The sequence below is a fragment of the Musa acuminata genome, chromosome BXJ1-9 (genome assembly GCF_036884655.1).
Source record: "Musa acuminata AAA Group cultivar baxijiao chromosome BXJ1-9, Cavendish_Baxijiao_AAA, whole genome shotgun sequence".
Lineage (NCBI taxonomy): Eukaryota > Viridiplantae > Streptophyta > Magnoliopsida > Zingiberales > Musaceae > Musa > Musa acuminata.
The window spans coordinates 33,708,546-33,723,824 of NC_088335.1; positions in this window are offsets into that span (position 1 = coordinate 33,708,546).

Genomic DNA, 15,279 nt, shown 5'->3' on the forward strand with positions numbered 1-15,279 from the left:
GAGCCTACCCTCCCTTGGAAGTCATCTCTTCGGGCTTGGTGTGATTGGGCAAAGCTCTCTCCTTGATATGATTTCTTCGGGCTTAGTGGTCGGCCCAATCTGAGTTCGGTAAAGAGCGTCCGAATCTTATCCTCCATTCGCGCCTCCAAGGCTTCGAATTTAACATTGATTGCCTCCTTAGATGCCATAGTATATGGCCCCAAATCAATGATGTTAAGATCTCTCTTTTGCTGTTGGGTTAAAGGCATGTATAGGTTGAGAGAAGTGATGGTCGAAAGTGTTGGTGGATTGGTGGATGTAGGCTGCGGTTTAGGCTTATTTTGTGGTTGTTTTGGGTGCAGTTTAAGGGTGTGGTTTGGTAGAGTTTTAGGGCTGTGGATGAAAGTTTTGGATCTGTGGTAGATGGTAGCAAAGGTTTGACAGAAATCCGTGGAAGTTGCAGCAAGTATGTGCTGTCTTGTAAGAGTAGAATTATCGTCGAAGAAACAACAGTTTCTCGACGTAATTTCCACCAAAAACTTGAGAGAATTGAGGAGGGAATTGATAGCAAAATCACAGTTTATATGACAGCAAGGATATCTAATTTAATTAAGAAAATTTCGGCAGTATAACAGTAAAGAAATTGGTGCAAGTTGCAATTGCAGAATTATCATCGAAAAATTTCAGCGGGTTACGATGAAAATTTACAGCAACATAAAATCGTTTTTAGAGATGAATTTCTTAATAGATTAATCTTAGATGGAAGCCAAGATGATATATGAAGTCTATAAGAAATTTCATTCAAAAAAGATTGCAAATAGATGGGTTAAGGCAACGATATGCAGCTGAAATTTTCTGCAGCATAGATTTTCAAGTGCAGCAGATTGGACATAAAAGATCAGTAGTTTATATTGAGAATTTTTCGATGAAACCAAAGGAAAATCTACTATTAGGAAGTGTCAAAGATGTCATAAAAATTTTGTAGAAATTTGGATAGAAAAAGCACAGTAGCAAGATCAAACAGATGGTGCTATGCGGCTTGAATTCTGCAATTCAAGTGCAGTAGATTGGACATAAAAGATCAGTAGTTTATACTGAGAATTTTTTAATGAAACTAAAGGAAAATCCACTGTTAGGAAGTGTCAAATATTTCATAAAAATTTTGTAGAAATTTGGATAGAAAAAGCACAGTAGCAAGATCAAACAGATGGTGCTATGCGGTTTGAATTCTGCAATTCAAGTGCAGCAGATTGGACATAAAAGATCAGTAGTTTATACTGAGAATTTTTTGATGAAACCAAAGGAAAATCCACTGTTAGGAAGTGTCAAAGATGTCATAAAAATTTCGTAGAAATTTGGATAGAAAAAGTACAGTAGCAAGATCAAACAGATGGTGCTATGCGGCTGGAATTCTGCAATGTATCATTCGTCGTAGAGATGAAAACTTTGTGACGAAAAGTTATGCAGCAATATAAGAACGATTTTTTTGTTTTTGATTTTTGAATAAAGATAACTAAATTGCAGCAGCAGTAAGGTAGGAAACCAGAACCTGTTGCAATTCACGGGGAGATCAAAGGATGATCCGCGGTGGTGGAGATGATGGCGGAATTCGGTGACGATCTTTTAAGCAATTGTGGGAATTGCTTTGGATGGTTATGGAGGGTTGATGGATGGCTGTGAAAGGGCAGCAAGATGCCAAGAACGTTGCTCTGATACTAGGTGGTAGAACCCTTACAGATTCTAAACTTGGGGTTGATCTCTTTAGGGGATCGGCCTCCTTGGAACTCTATAGGGGTTCCTCCCTCCAAGTTGCTGCTCAAAGGCTGCAGAAAAGATTCATCTATTGCTTATCAAAAGAGAAGGAATACATGGCTATTTATAGGGCTTCTAAACCCTAACTCCTAATATGACTCCTACTTAAGGCTCTTACTTCTAACCAACTCCTAATGGGACTCCCAGTCAAGACTCATATTCCCTTACAACTCCTAATTCTTCTCTAAGAAAATACCTCCTACATGAATGCCCCTCTCAATTAGGACTCTCCTAGCTAGAGTCCTAACAGAATGTCCCTCTCAATTAGGACTCTCCTAGCTAGAGTCCTAACAGTTTTACATGAATGTCCCTCTCAATTAGGACTCTCCAAGCTAGAGTCCTAACACAGACTCCCTCCTTTGTTGCATCTAATGCAGCAATGTACTCCGCCTCTGTGGTCGAGTTAGCAGTAGTATCTTGCTTGGAACTCTTCCAGCACACTGCTCCTCCATTCAAGGTGTACACATACCCTGAATTCAACTTGCTATCATCGACATCATACTGAAAACTTAAGTCTGTGTAGCCTTCAACCTTAAGGCTACTACCTCCATATACTAATAAAAGATCCTTAGTCCTTCTCAAGTACTTAAGGATACACTTTACTGCTTTCCAGTGCTTCAAGCCTGGATCCGCTTGATACCTGCTCGTGACACTCAGAGCATGCGCTATATCAAGCCTAATACATAGCATGATATACATGATAGACTCTATTGCTGAGGCATAAGGTATCATATCCATGTTCGCCCTTTCTTCTAGAGTCTTTGGGGACATACTCGTAGAAAGCGATATCCTATGTCTCAGCGGTATGAGACCTCTCTTGGAATTTTCCATGTCAAACCATTTGACAATAGTTTCTATGTACTTAGATTGGGACAAGCCAAGCATCCTCTTGGATCTATCTCTATAGATTCTAATCCCCAAGGTATAGGATGCTTCCCCTAAGTCCTTCATGAAGAAGTGTCTAGATAACCAAGTCTTTACTATGGATAGCATTCCTACGTCATTCCCAATGATCATGATGTCATCCATATATAACACCAAAAAGGTGATAGCGCTCTCAATTACCTTCCTGTACACACAAGGCTCATCTTCGTTCTTAACAAAGTCATAAGATTTGATTGCCTCATCAAATCTTATGTTCCAACTTCGGAAAGCTTGCTTTAGTCCATAAATGGATCTAAGCAACCTACACACTTTATCTGGGCAGTTCTTGGACACGAATCCCTCAGGTTGCATCATATACACCTCCTCGAGGTTCCCATTGAGGAATGCGGTTTTCACATCCATCTGCCAGATCTCATAATCATAGTGTACTGCAATAGCCAATAGAATTCTGATGGATTTTAACATTGCTACGGGTGAGAAAGTTTCTTCGTAGTCAACACCTTGCCTTTAACGATACCTCTTAGCCACTAGCCTTGCTTTATAGGTCTCTACCTTTACATCTACTTCGATCTTTTTCTTAAAGATCCACTTGCAACTGATGGGTACAATACCTTCGGGCGCATCAACTAGGTTCCAAACCTTGTTGGAGTACATAGAATCCATCTCAGAATTCATGGCTTCTTGTCACTTCCCGGAGTCTATACTCATAATAGCCTCCTCGTAGGTTTGAGGATCAATATCCTCAACATCCTCTCCTCTAATATGTCTCACATATCTCTTAGGAGGATGAGATACTCTATCAGACCTTCGTAAAGTTGAAACTTATGTATTAGGTACCTAAACAGACTCGGGCTGTAGAGTGGTGCTTGAGCTTGGTTCTCCAACCTCGCTCAACTCTATTATTCTCCCACTATCTCCGCCAAGAATGTGTTCCTTCTCAAGGAACACTGCTCTCTTAGCTACAAAGACCTTTTGGTCCTCGAGATGATAGAAATAATACCCACAAGTTTCCTTGGGGTATCCCACAAATTTGCATCGCTCTGTCCTTGATTCTAACTTATTATGGTTGTGTCTTTTAACGTTGGCAGGGCAACCCCAAATCTTAACAACCTTAAGATCAGGATTCTTCCATTTCCATATCTCATGTGGTATAGACACTACCGACTTAGTTGGAACTATGTTCAGAAGGTAAGCTGCGGTCTCTAGGGCATATCCCTATAATATGATGGGTAGGTCAGCGAAACTTATCATGGACCGTACCACATCTAATAGCGTACGATCTCTCCTTTCAGAGACACCATTGAGCTGAGGTGTATAAGGAGGTATCCATTGGGATAATATCTCATGGTCCTTAAGGAACTAAGTAAACTATGTACTTAAGTACTCACCTCCTCGATCTGATTGAAGAGTTTTGATACTCTTTCTAGTCTGGTTCTCCACCTCATTCTTATACTCTCTGAATTTCTCAAAAGCCTCGGACTTGTACTTCATTAAGTACACATATCCATACCTTGAGAAATCATCAGTAAAGGTAATGAAGTAGGAGTAACCACCAAAGACATGAGTTGACATGGGTCCACATACATCACTATATATGAGTTCCAACAGCACAGTGGCTCTCTCTCCAGTTCCACTAAATGGAGAGTTGGTCAGTTTTACACAAAGATAAGGCTCACAAGTTGCATATGACACATAGTCGAATGGATCTAGATATCCATCATTTAGCAACTTTTGAATCCTTCTTTCATGGATGTGACCTAGCCTACAATGCCACAGGTATGCACTGTTTATCTCATCTCGTTTCCTCTTAGACACATTTACATTCATGATATGTGGAGTAGTGTCTAGCATAAACAAACCTTTATGCAATATTCCTCTCGCTAATCTCCCCTCGGCTTTGCTAGAATTTATAATAAATTGTAGATGTGATAAGCAATACTGGTATCTAATACCAATGCACTATCACAAAAATCTGACAATTGGGGATTGATCATGAATGTACCTGAAGCTTCTCCAAGCTTCTATTTCGCCCTTTCTGCAAGGTACTCTTTGCAGTTCCTCTTACAATGCCCATCTTTGCCATAGTGGAAGCACTAGCCTTTGTCCTTCGCTGGGTCTTTCTTAGCAACCTTTGCTTTACCTGGTTTGCCCTTGCCCTTTCCCTTCTTAAGGTCTCACCAGTATAGGGAACTGGCTTCTCTTTCTTAATAGTACTCTCTACCTTCCTCAATATATTGAGGAGCTCTAGGAGAGTCACCTCAAGCTTGTTCATATTAAAATTCATTATGAACTGTGAAAAGGAATCTGGTAGGGACTGAAGCACAATGTCCACACACAAGTTATCCTCTAGGACCATTCCTAGACCTGTGAGTGTTTCTATCCACTTAATCGTCTTTAGGACATGGTTCTGAACCGGTGTCACCTCAGTCATCCTAGCGCGGAAGAGGCTCTTGGATATATCATATCTTTGAGTCCTTCCCTGTTCCTCAAACAATTTATGGACATGTAAGAGAATGGATCTGGCATCCATCTTTTTATGTTGTCTCTGTAACTCAGGAGTCATAGAGCCCAACATATAGCACTGAGCAAGAGTGGAGTCATTGATGTACTTCACGTAGCAAGCGATCTCATCCTCGCTTGCCCCTTCTTCGGGCATAGGCATCACTGTATCAAGGACGTACACGATTTTCTCCGCCGTGAGAACAATTCTCAAGTTACGAAGCCAATCCATATAATTTGGACCAGTGAGACGGTTGACATCAAGTATGCCACGTAAGGGATTTGAAAGCGACATTTTCTAAAAATAAAGATGCAGCAGAAATAAATAACATACAGATTTTGTAAGAAATAAACTATCAAGATATGGACTTCTATCTTAATATGCTCCCACTATTTTACTAACGAGTCACGCGACACCCTCAGCACGTGAAACGAAAGTCTCCGGCAGACTTCTAGTGGGGATCAGGATCCAATCAGCATCTTAGTGTAACCTCGAGGGACTCGACCAATCACACTAAGCCTAAAAGGTAGGCAACTCTTACCGATCACAACTCCTTGTGATTCCCGTCCTGTTCGGCCTCCGAATCACCATGGCCTCGAGGGACTCGACCAACCATGATGCTCGGTTAAGTCAACACATTCGTTACAAGATGAGTCTGATTTGATGATATACCCTCGAGGGACTCGACCAAGCATACAATGCTCTCAGGTCACTGGTGACATCTCTATGTCGTAAGCAAGATAGCGAATCGCGATATAGGTGAGTCTCGAGGGACTCGACCAACTCAACCTACACCGGGAATCGATTCCTACTTATAACGATGGAAGGCCACGTGGGTCAATCTAATTGCCTCACGTTTACCGACTTAATATTATCGAGAGAGATGTTTCTATGATTTGGTCTCCTAATATGACATGTCACACATATACATATTTAATATATATCTACATCGCATGCAAATATATATACATATCTAGTATGTATATAAGCAATCACACCAGATGATCATGGACCATAACCTAATGTGATTAGGCCCGAGCCAATAGGCCTAATCACTCACATCAATATCTATGTGTGCAACGATACATCTCCATGCCCTGTGATCGTCCATCTCGTCCTCGTCGGTTCCATCGACATCTTGATGCATCTTTATGCATCGCGATCGTCCGTCTCGTGGGTCCCGCTATCGCATCCATGCTCCCGCTGTGCCTCTTCATGTGATTACAACTTAATCATAGGCACGCAGGCCCGATAATAAACGAGAAATATAATGGAGGCTCGTAGATCTCAATAATAATAATCACAAGTACACACATCACACGGTCCATGATCATCCGTCCACACATCATACATCATATGTATAAATAATCATCATCATGTAGGACTACTAGATAATGATAAAAAATAATAATCAACTAAACATTTTAATTAATTAGTATTTTATGAAATCAGGAACATAGGGAATTTCTGAATTCATAGGGGTATTTTCATAATTTGGATAAGAGATAGAAATTGGAATTTCTCAAATTTCGAGGGGTAAAACTATCTTTTGTCCATAAAACCCTAATGCCCTACTCCCCTTTGCTACTGTCGCAACTGCCACTCTACTAGCGGCGGCCTGTGCGGCGGTGCGGGGGCGCCACCCCTGTAGGTGGGCGCCACCGTGGGTTGGCGCCCCTGCGGGTGGCGCTACCCCCCCGAACGCTGTGCCCGCGAGTGTAGTGCCCCGCCGGGCGGCCACCCCTGCAGGCGGTTTGCCCGCAGGCGCAGCGGTCGCAAGCGTCGTTGCCCTGTGGCGCCTCAGCCCGCGGGTGCTGTGACCACAGGCGCCTCGCCCCGCGGTGCCTCTACCCGCGGGTCCAGCACCCGCAGGCATCGCCCTTGCGCGCAAGCACAGTGCCCGCATGTAGGTGGCCTCCTTGCCTGTAGCCCTGCTTGCCGACGCCTTGCGGCAACGACCGCGGGTGGGGCACCCGCGGGCTGCCAGCCCCACCGGTTGCAAGCCTGCTGCAAGCATGCCACCGGCCGGCTACTGTAGGCGCAGCCCCTGTGCCGCCTGCCTTCGGTTGCGCTGCATGCACGTAGATCGAGGGCACCAACTGTTGCTACCCTTTCTCGCTTTTGCGTCAACGATTTTGGCGTAAAAAATTCTTCCTAAACACAACACACGCAGTTCAAAACCAATCATTCACACGAACAACCTGGCTCTGATACCACTGTTGGGAAATCGTGGGGGCGACATCACATGCTCAGCGGAATAACAAGAAAACAAAATCCCTGATTCCCAAAGAGATGTTCGTCATCGTGCGAAGATTGGTATGCAAAATCCGCGAAACTTAAAACCACGTATAGAGTAGATTGTGTTACCTACGGAGATCGTATATCGCTATTTCCTTGCAGATCTTTAGGAGAGGGTGAAGGAGGTCAAGCGTCCTCCTCTCTAGCGGTGATCCACACAGCAGGGCTGCGACGACACTCCTCAAAACTCCAAGCCTGCTTTGAGGTGGAAAGGGGGAGGAGAATAGGAGAGGCAAGCAAAGGTTCCAGCCTATGAGGGTCTGAATCCCTCATATTTATAAAGGTCCCCTATCAAACCCTAATGGGTCCTCCCCTAACAGGTATTGGATCTGCATCCAATAAGACAAGGGCTCCATTAGATATCTCATATCAGAACCTTTACTCATCGCAATACCTACCATATGTGTGTGACCCTCTAGGCCCAATATCGAGCTGGCCGTGAGTCACACCTGTCAGAACTCCTTCTAACTTAGTGAATTATTATCTTTGTAATAATTCACTTGACTCATCGACTACGGACGTACTAAGCCACTACGCCGTAGTCCCCAGACGATACAGGGGAATCCAATCCATTGGACCTATCTATCCTCAATTACCGTGTACCTATAGTCCCTCATCCATCTAATATCCCTGAGACCGTATATCGAGCATGGTGCTGTCAGACCCATACGGTTTCGACTCGAGTCTCGCTCTAATGGATTCTCTTGGAGAACTCTTTCTCTCTCAACCCGAATGACCTTGGCCAGGGATTTTTCTGAGCAAGAACACATGGGATATTCCTCTCATGACGTCGAGAGTGGATGATCCTCTATCGACACTCAATAGCCCTCGTAAGGTCGACTACCACTCCCAATGACCAGTTGTACTAGATCTGGGACAGCCAAACCTATAAGTCTGGTATCAAAGAGTGGAGCACTCATACAGGACATCCTTGGTGTCTCAAGTCTAAGGACCAGATATACCACTAGAACTATGGAATCACTGTCTGACAATAAGGCATCATCAACCATCCAGCATTTCGTAAGCGGATCAATCAGTGAACTCATTCTCCAATGAGCACCTGTATTGTATCCCTAGTGTCCCTACACGACCAGCTATGAGACCAGCTGCATCCATCATATGGACGAGTATACAACATACCAGTCTGTCCGGTTATCACGATGTCCCTCTCGAGTAACCTATGACCGGGATTATTTAGGATCTGTGTTTAAAGGTGAATCGATCTCATTATCGTGATCTCATCACGATCCGATTCCCATTGCACAAATCCAAGGACATCACAATATATATATGCATATATGCAATAGTTATAAAGTGATATATGCCAAAATATAATAAGCAAAAAGATTCTGTATCAAGTCACACGTGTCATCACTCACGTGATTGACTTGTTGGGCACCTATGACTAGCACGAAGTTCTATAGAAAAACTAACAAGTTATTAGGATCATTTTATTTTCTGAGTTTTTGAATAATATTTATTAAGTTTGTTTAGTTCAGTTACAATCGAGTAGAGATTTTTTAATATTTATTTATTATTAAGAGTCCAGGTCCTAGTGGACTCTAGGTGGAACTCTATAAATAATGATATAACTATTTCTTTTCGGTAGAGAATGAAATATTTTTCAGTCTTTGACTAACCCCAGGAGATCAATCCCTTCGAAGTGATCACGGAGGTCGATCCCCTCGAAGTGATCATTCCTTTTCCCCTCTTTCTTCAATGAAAAAATCCTAGGGTCTTATCTTTTGGTATTAGAGAAGGGTCGCAACCACCGTTCCCTGGCTAGCACCCCCACCGTGCCCCCCCCTCCCCGCCCCCACCCCCCTCGTTGCGCCGCAGCCGCCCTCCAACCGCGCACCCTTTCCAAAATAGGAAAGGGTCGTCGTAGCAACATCCTTCTCGAGCGAGACTTTAACCTTACTTCTCTTGCTTCTGGCCAACGACTACCGTCATCGCTTCCCTCCGGCCAGGGATCACCATCGCCATTGCTTCTCAGCCAGGATCCCCCCTCGTTGTGCTATAATCACCCTCCAACCACGCACCCTATCCCGCTCGAGCGAGAAAGGGCTGTCGCCGCTATTCCTGGCCAGTGGACCACCCCCTAGCAACGTCTAGCCTCGGCGACCCTATGTTGCTCCTCGCCCTCGGCAACCTTGCTCCAAACCGCACCGCCACTACTGCCTCTCAACCCCGATAGTGACAAAAACAGAGTATTGTTCCCAACGTCTTATTCCAGTTAACGACCATCGTCGCCGCTACTCTCCAGCCAGCAACCACCGCTACCGCTGCTTCCCGGCTAGCACTGCCCCTACTGCTCCACCGCCCCTACTACTCACCACCACAAAAACCACTACAGCCACAACAACCACAACAACAACAACCACTAGTTGCCACCACAACAGGAAAGGAAGAAAAGGTGAAGTAGGGCAATCGTAGTCGTAGCCCACTAATCGCAGCCGCAGCCCACTAAATCCACCATCCTTTGCATCTTCGGTCGCTCAACCATCCCCCCTTGTTCTGCCATAGCCGCCGCTGCCATCGGTCATCGCAGTATTGATGATGCATTTGACCTAGCACCAAAAATAGGAATTGGATATTACAGATCTGCAGTCCTATGCAATGACCACCGATAACTCAATAAAAGCCTAATTAGAAGCTTTGGATATCAGAATTGAGAATCAACTACAAGAAACCCTTAATGATTTTTAAAAGAGTCTATTGGAGAGCTTCAGCAAGTTTCAACAAGATGAAAGTTTTAAAAGAGTCTATTGGAGAGCTTCAGCAAGTTTCAACAAGATGAAAGTTCAAGTCTTACATTGAACCGATCTGGGGACACAAAGAAAAGGAACCAAGAACAGGACACAAGCTATCAATGCATGAAGGTGAAATTTTCAAGATGGGAAGATGGGGATTTGACCAGTTGGATCTCTAGGGCAAAAAAAAAATTTCGCTTTCACAAGACCCCGTAAGAATCCAAGATAAAATAGCTTCAATCCAACTAGATGGAGATGCAATCCAGTAGTATGATTGGTATGAAACTTTGTCACGGAGTTCCTTCGTGAGAGTAGTTCAAGAGAGAGTTTCTTGTTCGCTTTGGCCCATCTGAATATGATAATGTTGATAGACAACTCGCCAAAATTTGTTAGACTTCTACAGTATTGGAATATCATAGCATGTTTGAAAGATTATCAAATCAAGCTAGAGATTGGTATGAATGACAACTCGTGAGTATATTTATCAAAGGACTTAATCTAAATATCTGGTGTGAAGTTAAAACTCGTCAACCCTGCATTATGTTGTGATATCATTTGCACGTTTACATAAGAAAAAAATCAGCAAGGAAAATCGTCGAAATAGAAGTGACAACAAATAGATAATCAGCAAGCCACCCGCCCCATTTATTCCCAACTAGAACCCTAACACTTAAAGAGTAACCCAAGAAGAACTCAAGGAAAGATTAGCAAAGGGTTTGTGCTGGCACTGTGATGAAAAGTGGAGTAGGGAGCAGCACCAATGTAAACAAGGATAACTTCTCATGATTGAATCAATTGAAGCGGAACCATAAGCTAACAATATAGACTTTGATCATGAAGGTATGGATTTTGATGACGATGTTGGACCTATCATACATATAGTGCATGCATTAGCCGGCTACTATGACCCACAAACTATAAAAGTTGGAGAAACTTTGGAACATCAATATGTTACTATTTTGATTGATACTAGTAGCACTAACAATTTTATGGACAGTAAGGTTGCCGACTGATTAGACTACCATATTAAAGACTGTAACAAATTTGAAGTAAAAGGTCACCAATGGACAGATTTTAACCTATGATAGCAAGTGCTCAAAGATTAAACTAACACTGTAGGGCCAAGAGTAGCTTGTAGACTTCTTTTTGTTACCCTTGGAAGACTTTGAAGTGGTGCTCAGAATTGAATAACTATCAATCTTGGGTGATGTTTCGTGGAATTTTTCTAAACTAATCATGAAGTTTTTTATTAATGGAAAGTATGTGATCTTAAAAGGAAAACGTGGAAGTAAGGTCACAACTGCCACTAGCCGTCAGATGGAGAGAGTTTTTCAAAAGACTACACACTAAAAGGCCAACCTATTGCTTACACTATCAAGAAGTGGAGACCGTATTTACTCGATCAACGGGTTATGATGCACCGTAGATTCCTTATGACTGAAGTGCTGAAAGAGAAACTCCCCGAGTTTGATGTTGCTCAGCCTTGAAGACAAAGCTGATTTGAAGAGGGAAAAATTATTATGATCCTTTTATTTGCTGAGCTTTTGAATAATGTTTATTGAGTTTTTTTAGTTCAGTTAGAGTCGGGTAGAGGTTTATTTAATATTTATTTATTATTAAGAGTCCAAGTTCTAGTGGACTCTAGGTGGAACTCTATAAATAGTGATGTAACCGTTTTTTTTCGACATATAATGAAATATTATTCAGTTTTTGACTAACCCCAAGAGGTCGATCCCCTCAAAGTGATCAAGGAGGCCGATCCCCTCGAAGTGATTGTCCCTTTTCCCCTCTTTCTTCAATGATAAAACCCTAGAGTCTTATCTTTAGGGTCTTATCTTTGAAGAAAGATGAGAAAATAGATGATCACTTCGAGGGGATCGACCTCCTTGATCACTTCGAGGGGATCAACCTTCTAGGTTTAGTCAAAAGACGGAATAATATTTCATTGTTTGTCGAAAAGAAATAGTTACATCACTATTTATAAAGTTTCACCTAAAGTCTATCAAGACTTGGACTCTTAATAATAAATAAATTTTTAATAAATCTCTATCCGACTCTAACTAAACTAAACAAACTCAATAAATATTATTCAAAAGCTCATAAAATAAAAAGGTCATAACACAAGTATAATATTAGAGTCTGGTTCAATGAAAATCAATATAAGTACATCGATTAAAAAAGAAAGGAAGACTAGTAAGTTCATAAAGAAAAAAACAAGCATTGGCATAAGTGTTCTAATGAATTTCTTTATATCTTTAAAGGTGATAATTATTATTTTGAACTATTAAGATAAAAACTCTATTTATTCCTTAAGGATTATGAAATTTGGTATAAGATAATTTTGTTGTGTATGATCTATATAATCCTAATATTATTAAAAATTAAAATGATTAAATGAATAAGTATATGTAGAAAGATGCAAGAGCTCTCTACATGCTACAACAAGCAATAGATGAGTCTTTATTTCCTCGAATCATGATGGCATCAACATCATAGAAATGTAAAAAGTATTAAAAAGTATGTTTGGAGGTATGGACAAAATAAAAATTTTAAAGTTTCAAATTCTTCAATATGAATTTGAAACTCTTATATTGAAAGCTTCTAAATCTGTTGCTGATTTTTTTCGAAAGTCTTTTCTATTGTGAACAAAATGAGATTTCATGATGAAAATCTAAAAAATCAAACTATAATAGAAAAGGTTTTATGAAGTTTATCTTTAAAATTTAATATGATTTTTACTGAAGCTAAAGATTAAACTATATATTCTATTAATGAATTAATGGGCTCCCTTTTAGTTCATAAACAAAAAATGAATAAATCTTTAGATAAAAATTTAGAATATTCTTTTCAAATAAAGATAAATTAGAAGAAGGACTAAGAGAAAAATTCAGAAACCAGATCTCAAGGGAGAGATCAAAATGCTCAGTGTAGGAAATGAGACTAATCAAACGAGGGTTAGAGGAACTCTAATGAAGGTAATAAAGAAACTAATTAATGTTTTTGTTGTAAAAAATTTAGACATATCGAAAAAGATTGCTAGTACAAAAATAAAAATCCAAATGTTCCTCTCTACTCTTATTGTAAAAAGTATGATCATCTTGAAAAAGATTGCTACAACAAAAATCAAGCAAATTATCATAAAAAAATAATAGTAAAAAAAAGGTGAAGAAAATATTTTTTTTATAGCATCTGATAAAGAATATTCTACGTCTGTTTGATTTTTGGATAGCGGATGTAGTAATCATATGACATGGGATAAAAGTTTGTTTCAAAGATTTGATAATTTGATCAAATCTATAATGCAAATGAAAAATGATAATAAGGTTTAAGTGGAAAGAAAAGGAATAGTTGTTGTAAATATCAAATCTGGTAAAAAATTTATTGATGATGTAATATATATTCAAACAAAATCTCATTAGGATAGGACAACGAATGAGAAAAGAATATTATGTTATTTTTTATCATAAAAATGCTTGATTTATGATAAGCATATTGAAAAATTGATAGCAATTGTGAAGATAACAAATGATAAATTATTGCCCTTATTATTTTCGGATTTCTTTATATATCCATACATTATTACTAATGAATCGAGACATAAAAGCTATGATCATCTGATTTTTATGGGTCTATGTAAACTATCTTACATGATGACTATGAGATGAAATATCATAGTATAAGTCATGATAATTGAGGAACTGTAGCTGATAAAACACATGCATAGGAAAGGATGAGGATCTAAACTCCAATGATAACAAGCTTGTAACTAAGGAGTCACAAGAATAGAAAAAGTTGATATTATTTAAAGAGACCAAGGATAACAAGGAAGGTGCAACTAATGACTTTGAAGAAATGAAAGAGTATGAGATGACTTTAGAAGATTAAGAAAAACCTTACTTGCAATCAAGTTTGACATTTGCTAAACGCTGTCACATGGAATACAACTATTTAGTCCTTTAAGTAGTGACATTTGGGGACCTTCTAAAAAATAAATCCATCTAGAATTAAGTAATTTATAATATTTATTAATGATTATACAATAGTATTTGGGTTTATCACTTAAAAAAAAATCTAATATTGAAAACACCTTCAAGAAATTTTAATACTATGATTGAAAATCAATTCCAAGAAAAAAATATAAATTTTAAAATTTTATAATAATAAAAAATACTTTAATATCATTCTTGGTTACTACATGTTAGAGCATAGAATAATTCACCATTCCTCATGTGTTATTAGCTTCCAATAAAATGATATTGTGGAATGAAAAAATAGACATCTACTTAAAGTAGTACACTCTTTTTTATTTACCATTTATGTTTCTAAATATCTTTAGAGAGGTGTCAATCTTATTACTTTATATTTGATTAATCAAATACCTATTAAAATATTTAATATACAATCTCTTGATCGTTTATTTACCATCTATGCACGTAGAACTATTTAACTTTCCCGCCAAAGATATTTGAGTGTATTGGTTTTGTACATATTCATAGTTATCATTAAAATAAACTTAAATATGGTACATTAAAGTGTGTATTCATTAGTTACTCCCTAACTCAAAAAGGCTACAAATATTATGATACTATATTGAAAATAATATTTGTCACTATAGATATCATTTTTTAAAAAAACCAAAAATATTTTCTAAAAACTCCTCTTTAAGAGAATATTCTACTTAGGAAGATTGATTTTGGGACTATTTTTACCGATTTCTATTTCTTTATTGGATTTATCTTTACTTTCACTTTGCCAAACCTACCTAGCTAATAACTAATTATCCTATTGGTATTCATAAATCCAAATCTCTCATACTACAATATCCTATTATTGCATATTACTATTATTCCACATGAGCTTCATGAGTATTAAAGATAGTGAAATATGAAAAAGATCGATGTTCTCCCTTCTAAGCTAAAAGTCTTAGTCGATAATAGATCCAAACATATGTTACTCTATTTCTTCTTTAGATCTTAATGTTCTCATTATTATTAGAAAAAAAAAGATCTTATATGATGCATTCTATATCTAAATGTGTCCCGTCATTAAATA